Below are 7,483 nucleotides of genomic sequence, written 5' to 3' on the forward strand. Positions count from 1 at the left end.
CTCTCAAGTAGCAAGTGATAAGACAAGAGGAAATGGCCTCAAGTTGTGCCAGGGGAGGTGTAGATTGGATATTAGGGAAAAATTCTTCCCGGAAAGGGCTGTCGGGCACTGGAACAGGCTGCCCAGGGCAGTGGTGGAGTCACCATCCCTGAAGGGGTTTAAAAGGCATTTAGACGAGGTTCTTAAGGACATGGTTTAGTGCTAGAGTTAGGTTAGGTTATGGTTGGACTTGATGATCCTGAGAGTCTCTTCCAACCAAAATAATTCTATGATTCTACGATAGAGAATTCAAATATATCCCTGCACTAAAATTGTCTGAGTATAGTAATAATCTTAGCTCGTTAAAGGCTTAACCTCAAAGGTCCTGACAATTCTGATCTTAAACCCCAATGTACTTAAGTAATGAGCATTGCCTGGCTGTGTGCATTACCTGTGCTTTTCTGAGCCCTGCTGCTGCGCGGCCCCACGTTTGGCATCTTGGGTGACTGAAGGGACTTTGGCTTTAGAAGCAGAATTGGTTACAGCTGGAATGGGCTGGGAGGCTGACATTCAAACAGCAGGGTTAGGGTTGTAGCACTATGCAGCACCCACATCTGTGTGTCCTGCACGGCAGACTTTGACCCGCTACTGCTTTTTTTCCCTGCTAAAAAAAAAAACAAAAGGTTTTTTAGATACCTTTTCTATTCTTGTCTCCAGTCTCCTGGTGCTGGCTGCAAGCGCTGGAGCAGCAGAACCACTTGCTAACGAGATGGTCGTTGGGTGCTGCCGCGAGCACGCCTCCCCGCACCCTGCGCTCAGAGCGTCCCGCTGTGCCCTCCACTGCTTTTCCCAGGTGTGAAACTGCAGGTCTGCGGTTTGGAAGGCTTGGTTGGTACTGGTTTTCTTCTGTTTCTGTTTGGCTTACTGGCTTGTGCCCAGCAACTATGGATTGGTGGGTACAAGAACTCTTGGCTTCAATTAGATATTGCAGATTCTGAGCACAATAGGTGCTTGGCTAAGCAAGACATGGTTAAAATGGACAGTGCCATAGAATTAAACGGCGAGGAGGCAATTTCAGATGTGAGCAAAGGTGCCGTCCTTTATTTATTTTATTTTTTTTTTAAATGGAATACAAGAGAGAAGACACCTTCTCACTTGACTTCTTTGGTATGTAAAACAACTATCTTGTGATGTGGATAATGACAGCAGCCCTGCTTGTCTCCTTTTGGATAATTTATTTCCGGCATGGTTCTTACAGAAGATGTACCCCTATAGGAAAGTCTTGTAGAGGTCAGATGCTATAGGAGTGGCTTTACCTAAGGAATTCAGCAGTGAGCAGTTTTGCCTTCTAAGTTTCTTTCATTGCTAGTAAGAGGTCTGTGCGAGGAACACGTCTCTCAAAGAATTTATAGAATAGTTCAGAAAGATTTTAATTTTTCATTATGCTCATATGGCTGATAGTTTTAAGATATACTTTTGCCTCCTCAAAATCTGATGTTTGTATTTCACAGTTCTCTCAACCTAAACCCACTAATCCTCTAATCACCTTAAATCAGCTCTAAAGGTCTTGTTTCTCCACCGAGCTCTTTTGACGCTTTTAAAGAGCATTCTAACAAGAGTGCACAATGGATTGCACTCCTGTTTTGAAAGACTGGCTGTGAAAATACATTTTTCCTGAAAACATCAATTTTAACCACTAAACTGTCAGAACTGAATGCCTATTTCTGTCCTCTTAGGTAAGATTTATGTTACTCTCTCACTGAATGAGCAGGTGAAACAGAATAGTGTTGTACTGAAGAACAATGACTACTGCAGAGCTGAATGTTTCTCTGGGCCTGCAGGCTGAGACCACTATCTGGAACTGAAAACAAAATATGTTATTTTTATGACTGTGGGCAAAACACCCTAAATCTTTTTCTGTTTTCCCCATTGTTCATGTCACACATAAAATCAAATGTCTGCTATGATTCAGCCACAGTTGTGCATTTTCTGCACAACATTATTTCCTATTACTTAGATACTTATTTTAAATACTATGAATCAATACAAGGTAATATTTACTCTGTTTTGATGTGATGATGCCATGGGAGCGGGGAAATCTTACAGTTAGTTGTAGGAAGAACCAAGGCCAATAGAGTGTGTGCCATGGTCATGCTGGGTCATAGGGAAGGGCTCAGAGTGTGGGACGTGTCTTTTGTTTCAAATTCTGCATTAGTAATTGTGTCTAATCCTTGCAGCATCACACACATCCATTGGTATATTGACTGCCATGGCTGTGCTGTGCCCTCTTCTACTTTCTTCAGGAAATCATTTAGAGCCAAACAAAAGGTTTCATTCGACCATGAATTCCTTGGCCTTGAATTTTCAGAAGATTAGAAAATCTTTCCGTTGAATTAGAAAATTACAGTTTGAATTAGATAAATTTGTCTCTGATGCTTTGTTTCAGAAGTATGCGCACTTGGTTTCATTCTGAAATGAAATGTCTGGGTCTTCCGCGTCTTCTTTTTGATTTGGCAGAAACTTGTCACCAAATTTGACTCTTTTATAAATAGTTTGGATGGTGAGTATGTATTATCTGTTGGAAGTGTAGCTGTTGTTGGAGTAGCGAAAGTCACCATCTGTGCTGAACACTGTATATTTAAATAGATAAAGTAGGGAAGTAAAGGACTCTGTCTATTTTGCTGATGGTAAACTGAGGCTCAGAACCAGAACTGGGATGAGTTTACCACTGTTGGTCTATGAGGCAAGGAAAAGTATTGTGCTATAAACTAAGGTACGAACTAAAGTACAGGACTATATTGCGTTGTATGGTGTGTTTTATGAAACCTTGACACTATGGGGGTTCACGGGAAATGCTGAGGGTTGAGAGTAGCTGTTGACCAAAAAGGGTGGGAATCAGTATGGATAAAGGAAAGCAGAACATTGCAGTTGACCTACTAGAGTTACAGTTTTTGCTGTAAACAAGCGTATCTCTATGTATAAGGTTGTAAACTTATGCTTTTCAAAATGTAGTAAGGTGAGATTCCTCTCAAATAATTCGATTGCGTAGGAATAGTGTAGCGTATAAAAATATTAACTTCAAATTTGCTGAATAGCTTGAGTGAATTTTATTTTTATTATTTCTTCAAAATGTTCATAGTCTGTGTGGGTGGATAACAGGAGAAAAAAGACGTTCAGGCAGCACTAAGACTTTGCATTAGAAATAAATTGCAGCCTGGAGGAGTTACACTTTATGGTCAAATTTTAAAGCCTTTGATAATAAGAAAAGTAAAGACAATGGATTTTGCATTGCTGCAGAATACATAATGTTGTGTGTCTATAACCTGTCCTAGATTGCTGTGGCATGTGCAGGATTTAAACATCTGTAGCGGCAACATTTCTTTGGGAGTCTTGCTGTTTGTTCGGAGGAAATCTCAATACTTTCAGCAGAAAAGAATATGGTTCATGAACTGATCTCCTTTCTTCTGCTTTTTTTTAATAGTCATCCTGGGAGTATGCTCCGGTTAACCAAGGATTGTGCTGCTTGCTGTACTGGAGAACGGTGAGATGAGATGTAATGTAGTGTGAAAGACATTGAGCATGGGAGAAAAGGGAGGGAGGAGAGGAAAAAGTTTACGCTCCCTACTTGTCAGCATAATTTTGCCCCTGCAGCATCTTTTTTTTCCCCTTTTTTTTCCGTGCACTAGGATGTAGAGCATGTAAGACAAGCACGTTGCTTAGCAACTGGAGGTGAACAACCTGCGCAGAGAAGTAACAGCAGGGGAAGAGGAGGGAGCATGAATATATATGGCCCTTATTTCAATTGCTCGTTTTAGAAATGAGGCAGGAAATCTTTTGCTGAAGCTCTTTTCTTCTGCATTTCTTTCCCAAACAAGTGCCTTCTCTACCTTTCTTGCTGAGCAGGATGTCTCAGCTGATTTATTATTGTGGCAAAGGAGTGCGGTCATCTGGAAATCATAAAAATCCAGGATCCCCAGAGTGAATAAAATGCACTGGAGGAAATTTTGGTTGCTGGAATGCAAAAGGTTAAGTTGCTTGGGTCGAACTCTGCAAAGTCTGGAATGAATCGGGGTAATGAGGGAAGGAGATGCCTCTCATCAAAACATGGACTGATGTACTTTGGAACAAGTCCTTCTAATGGCTGCACACGTTAGAGGAGATGGAGCTTTTTAAGTCTCATATTAAAAGTCTGGTTTTTGTGAAATTATTTTCATCCATCCGTTCTGGTTTGTGTTAAGAGCTAAGAAGAGGGATGGTGTGTCACTCTGCCAGATTCTCTGGGCAGATGAAAAATTTGGCTCACCTCTTACGAATTCTAGGAGAACAGCCAGGGAAGGTATCTGTTCCAGGCGTCTTATCATCAGGTACCTTTAACTGTAGAATCACATCCGAGGCCATCTGAAACAGACTCAAAGCAACAAATTCTATCTACTTAATTTTTTTTCTGCAAGTGCAAGGAAAAACACTAGATTTAAGTTGGCCTCTGATTTCACAGAATGCCACTGACTGTATGAAAAACTCTGAAAAAATAGTTGTAAAACGGATTCTTGTCAACGGGCTATGTGGGCAGTGCAGTCCATGAAGCACAGCCCATACAGCGCTGTTTGCAATTCGTGTCCATTTTTAAATGCTGAATATAGAGATCCTCTACTTCAATACACAGAAATGAGAGATGGAAGAAGAGGCTGCAAATAATATTTGTATGCAAAATGCTTAATGCAGGCAGAGCTTGTGATAGAGCACTGAGCAGATTAACAATTAGCTCTGGCTGTGCATGTCAGGGATGTAAAGCAAGATGACCTAGTGCCGAGATCAAAATACTTAACCAGCCCATGGCTTTTGCCACATTACTTTCTGGCCTGCCAGAAAATGTCAGAATAAATGCTTGTCTTTTTCTAGTAAGTCTGGAAAACGTAACAAGGTTGAGCAATGTGAGATGCCAGGGGTGTGTGCTCCGGAGCGGAGGTACTCCAGCCTTGGATCCCCAAGTCCTTGCTGAACTCCAGTGTTCAGGTGGGAAATGGGGAGGCAATGATTCCTAAAGCAGATTCGCATGGTGGCTTTGTGAATCAAATCTGAAGTGAACTGACACCAAAATATTATATCAAATACAGAGGAAAGTTGTAACTTGCTAGTATCAGGTATTTTATCCAGGGATCACTGCCCAGTAAGCAGCCAGACGAGTTTTTCTCCCACTGGATTTTTAAGATTTAGATCCACAAAAATATCTAGTTTCCTGATTCTCCTTGATTCCAATAGAGATTGGGCACCTCTGTAATTCTGGTGATCTGAGCCAAAGAACCTTCTGCTGGCAGCTCTGCAAAGGGCATGTGGAAACCTTACCTTTGTTATTGGGTCCTGGGGGAATTTGTGACTTTGGGTATTTGAAGTGCCCAGTGGATATTCTTACAGGTCCTCCTAAATCATAGATTCATTATGTGTACTGTGTAGGTGCCAACAACTGTGGTTCAATGGACTCTGCCATGTGGAGTGGAGAGAGCCTTTCACCCTGCATCTTTAAAATATAGAGTGTAATCAGTGTCTTGGGTTGCTGACTCGTGTGGAAATGGAGAGAAACTGCAATTCCTGAGGGACTGCAGAAGCCAGTGAGTCCCAATTCTCCTTTGCCCTCAGAAGTGTCAGTCCCTGGAGTGACAGCACAGCAGTAGCTGGGTGTGGATGAGCTAATGAAGACCGATGACAAGCTACGGGTATGTAACGTTTGTGCTGCTCTAAGGGTGATGGGTTTAGACTAAAAGAGGGGAGGTTCAGGCTAGAGATGAGGAAGAAATTTTTTGCAATGAGGGTGGATAACACACTGGCCCAGGTTGCCCAGAGAGGTGGTGGATGCCCCATCCCTGGAGACATCCCAGGCCAGGCTGGACAGGGCTCTGAGCAACCTGAGCTGGTGCAGATGTCCCTACTCAGGGCAGGGGTGGCACTGGGGGAGCTGGGAAGGTCCCTTCAACCCAAACCATCCTATGATTCCATGATATGAGACGTAACAAAGCAGTGTCCATTGCTATGCATAAATATTGAAATAGTCCTGCAATTATAAAGATGGGCTGCATGTTATTTTAAAGTCGTCTTCGCGTGTGGAAAGCTCTGTGCTAGCTTTTGTGAGAAGCTTAGAAGGGCTTCTAAACAGAGAGGCTAGTGTTTGGGTAGATGGCCCCAAAATGAGGCAAAATCCACACCAAAATATTTCAAAGAATATAATTTTGTGCAAAGCTCCACATCCTGAGAAGACAACTGCTGGAGTTGCTTCCATTGTACTTTTTTGGTGTGGAGGGTGGGGGTGGAATTCCAACATTGTGAATAATGTCTCACAACTACAGGGAAAGGAAGATTAGGATGATATTGTGCTAAATGATAAATCTAGACTTTACTGAGGCAGCTCTACCTCTGCTTTGGTGCTGGAATACTTGGACACGAAGATGGTGGGATATAAGAAGCTCCCTCCTGCTCTGGGAGAGCTGTGGTGAGTACCAGAGCAGATTTTTGGGGTTTTTTTGCAAACTGTTATCTCAACACAAATCACGAAGCAGCACGTGCATAAGGGCACAGTCACGAACTCTGGGCTTTCTGCATCTAATGTTGCAAATGTTTGTTAAGATATTTTTTCCAGATTTACATATAAACAATTTAGATTTAAATTCAACTAGTGTGTTTTCAGAAATAATTACCAGCTTAATCCCCAGTATGTTCTATTTAAAAATATCATGTTTTTTAAGTTGAAGCTGATATTATTGTAAGATTTAGATGAGTGATGTCATGCTCTGCTTTATCTAAACTGCCTTTTTCATTTTAAATAATTAAGCACAGATTTTTTTTCTCAGAGGGCATACTGCATCTGATAATATCCAGATATATTTTATTTTAGTCCAGGTTTTAGAATTGTGTGTCTACAGTTAAATCCTTTAACAAAGAGACCTCACTGGTACTATTTTGCTTGGAGTTTTTTTCTTTGTTTTGACCTTGGTGTGTCCTTAAGCTTTGCTGGCAATGACGTTGAGTTGCTTGGAGGCTCATCTCAGCGAAAAACCCCGTGTATGTACCTTGTCAGCTCCGTGCCAGAAGGCTTGCAAGGTGAAGAACACTTAGTGTATTTTGCTCTGAAAGACTTTCTGAAAAATGTTCATTTGTGATAAGAACAAAAATTTCCATTGCTGGGGTTTGGATTTTGGTTTCTTTTAGAGGGGAAGAAGAAAATCAGTGACAAAATGGGAGCAGTGAGAGTAAAGATTGGTAAGGAAGGATTAGAAATTACTCTCCAATGTATTTATGATTTACTTAGCAGAAGAGGGTGTAAAATACAAAAGGCTTGTAATTTTTTTTTTTTTTTTTAAAGATGAAAAGAGATGCAGTAAGAAGCTGCCAGGGTTATTATTTGAGATTAAGTTGACTGATCAAATAATGAGAGCTAAAAAGTGTGATCTGCTCTGTTCATAAACCTATCTTGGATTAATTAAATCTGTCATTTATTTAAATACATGTCATGTTG

The 7,483-nt window shown here is 41.2% G+C and overlaps 1 long non-coding RNA gene across 1 annotated transcript in view; it reads left to right on the forward strand.

The window, feature by feature from the left end:
• Positions 1-5,684, forward strand: part of LOC135993191 (uncharacterized) — a 49,598-nt gene extending 43,914 nt beyond the window's left edge. Inside the window, exons 2-3 of the long non-coding RNA XR_010606829.1 lie at positions 3,461-3,520; positions 5,431-5,684. This is a non-coding gene — a long non-coding RNA (uncharacterized LOC135993191). The remainder of the gene's footprint in view (positions 1-3,460; positions 3,521-5,430) is intronic.
• The last annotated feature ends 1,799 nt before the right edge of the window (positions 5,685-7,483 follow it).

This window comes from Caloenas nicobarica, chromosome 11, assembly GCF_036013445.1.
Source record: "Caloenas nicobarica isolate bCalNic1 chromosome 11, bCalNic1.hap1, whole genome shotgun sequence".
Taxonomy (NCBI): Eukaryota; Metazoa; Chordata; class Aves; order Columbiformes; family Columbidae; genus Caloenas; species Caloenas nicobarica.